The 2867-nt window shown below is 43.3% G+C and overlaps 1 pseudogene; it reads right to left on the bottom strand.

Moving 5' to 3' along the window:
- Window positions 1–2132: 2132 nt before the first annotated feature.
- Window positions 2133–2412, bottom strand: LOC100433630 (immediate early response 3-interacting protein 1-like; annotated as a pseudogene).
- Between the last annotated feature and the right edge of the window lie 455 nt (window positions 2413–2867).

Here is a 2867-nt window from a genome sequence, read left to right as displayed (position 1 = left end):
ACGACTCTAATCCCAGCACTCTGGGAGGCCGAGGCATGTGGCTGAGGTCAGGAGTTCGAGACCAGCCTGGCCAATGTGAAGAAACCCCATCTCTACTAAAAATACAAAATTAGCCGGGAGTGGTGATGCATGCCTGTAATCCCAGCTACTCAGGAAGCTGAGGCAGGAGAATCACTTGAACCCAGGAGGCGGAGGTTGCGGTGAGCTGAGATGGCGCCATTGTACTCCAGCCTGGGCAACAAGAGCAAAACTCTGTCTCAAAAAAAAAAAAAATATATATATATGTATGTAAATGAGCTATTAATCCATACATCAATTAATCTTAAATGCATTTTACTAGGCGAAAAAAATGTCAGACACAAAAGGCTTCATTTTATCTGACTCAATTCATATACCATTCTGGAAAAAGCAGGTCTATGGGGACAGAAAACAGGTTAATGGTTATCAAAGGTTGGAGGGAGAAGGGATAAAGAACATTCAAAGGGAAATTTTTAGGATGAAGGAACTGTTGTATATGGTACTAGGGTAGTGGATATATGATTCTATACATTTGTCAAAATCCAGGCTGGGTGTGGTGGCTCATGCCTGTAATCCCAGCACTTTGGGAGGCCGAGGCAGGTGGATCACCTGAAGTCACGAATTCAAGACCAGCATGGCCAACATGGTGAAACCCCACCTCTACTAAAAATACAAAAATTAGCCAGGCGTGTTGGTAGGCGCCTGTAATCCCAGCTACTCAGGAGGTTGAGGCAGGGGAATTGCTTGAACCTGGAGGCGGAGGTTGCAGTGAGCCCAGATGGCGCCATTGCACTCCAGCCTGGGCGACAAGAACAAGACTTCATCTCAAAAAAAAAAAAAAAAAAAAAAAAAAAGAAGTCATTGTTGTAAAAAGGGCACAGGCTTTTCTACAGATTTTTCTACCAGTGAAAAGATGTATACACTTGCCTGGCCTCATCATTCAAACCAATTCATAAAATAACAAATGCATGGAAAAAAACTTGACAACACAATCATCATGTGACTGACTTCCAAATTAGATTCTCCTTCAAATCAGAGTATTGCTTGTTAATAGTGTTTATAAATTTTAATTCCTGATTGCTGAGACAATAGATACCTAAAATATTTAACCAAAGAGTTCAAAATAAAATTACCCAAATTACCTATTTATTTTTTATACATAGTAATTTTTTTTTTTAATCTTTTGGCTGGGTGCTGTGGCTCATGCCTGTAATCCCAGCACTTTGGGAGGCCGAGGCGGGCAGATCATGAGGTCAGGAGTTCAAGACCAGCCTGACCAACATAGTGAAACCTCGTCTCTACTAAAACTACAAAAATTAGCCAGGCATGGTGTCACGGGCCTGTAATCCCAGCTACTCGGGAGGCTGAGGCAGGAGAATCGCTGGAACCCGGGAGGCTCCATCTCAAAAAAAAAAAAAAATCTTTTAACTTTTGTTTAGGCTCACGCCTGTAATCCTAGCACTTTGGGAGGCCAAGGCGGGCGGATTATTTGAGGTAAAGAGTTTGAGACTGGCCTGGCCAATGTGGTAAAACCCTGTCTCTACTAAAAACATAACGATTAGCCAGGCATGGTGGTGTGTGCCTGTAGTCCCAGTTACTCAGGAGGCTGAGGCAGGAGAATCACCACTCGAACCTGGGAGGCAGAGGTTGCAGTGAGCCAAGATCGTGCCACTGTACTCCAGCCTGTGACAGAGTGAGAGTCTGTCAAAAAAAAAAGAAAGAAAGAAAGAAATTGTTCAGGGGATAATCGCTCTCACATCACGGCTAAGTCACAAGGAACTTCAAAACTTTGGGGGAAAAAAACTCATCCCTGATAAGTGAGAAATTTTTTTAAAAAGTATAAAAAAACAGAAGTGACAGTCCTGTACTCTTAACAATCTTTACCACAGTATGAACTATTATTAACAGCAATCAAAGGTATTCCAGCCCTGGAAAGTGGCTGCCTCTGAAGATCTGGTCTTTTTGTAATGAAATAACAAGCGCAACATGTTAAAACTCAGATAAGTAGGAACTCTGATTTTATTATCAGCTGTACATTTTTGTCAAGTGCAAGATCAGCCTGCTAAGATGTGAATCTTCCAATAATGACTGAAGTAATAGCTTCTGCTGGCATTTCTTCTTCTGAGTCTCCATTTCCTCTACTGATGGTCACACAAACAAAAGTAATACAATTGCAATTGAGTTTGCTGTTATCAATAGCACTGTCGTCCTGTTTCTTACAGATTGAGTAAGTTTTATCAGCTGAGATCTAATTCCTGGCTCCTCTCAGAATCCACCGATTCTCTGGTCTGTTCCCCAGTTGATGTTCTTGAGGAAGTGCTCCTCTGGCAGTATGGCAAGGGCACTGATGCAGAGCAGAGGTGTCTACAGCAGTGAATACAGGGTAAAGGCCATGGCCGTCTGGATCTGCCCCGAGGCCCAACTGACTCCCCTCCTGCAGCTGTAGGCACATCTCCTTTCTTACTGGATTCAGTGTATGGGTTGATTTATGCAGGTTTCCTCTGCTCCTCTCAGATATTGGTCCAGGCAGCTAGAATGTGAAGATTCAGAAACTCTAACTCTATCTTCAAATAAACCAGACAGGGCTCCACTTCTAATGATGGCATACCAGCATATTTCAGACTAATTCTCCCTCCAAGAACAATTACCAGGGCTCTTCAGCAGGTAAGAACATCCACAGAAAGTCTGGAGAGCTGCCCAGGCAGTGAGGATTTGATGGGGCCAGAGTTTAGAAAGAGGAAATACCCAGATATGTGAGCCCCATATTTGGTACACTCTGGTTCAAAGTATTTGTCAAGTTCAGAGTGGAGGCTCAGAGCCCCAGAAGCTGAGTAGGGCTTTTGGCAGCC

The sequence above is a fragment of the Pongo abelii genome, chromosome 5 (genome assembly GCF_028885655.2).
Source record: "Pongo abelii isolate AG06213 chromosome 5, NHGRI_mPonAbe1-v2.0_pri, whole genome shotgun sequence".
Lineage (NCBI taxonomy): Eukaryota > Metazoa > Chordata > Mammalia > Primates > Hominidae > Pongo > Pongo abelii.
Note: the sequence above shows the minus strand (reverse complement) of the source record. Positions and strands in the feature narration are given on the sequence as shown.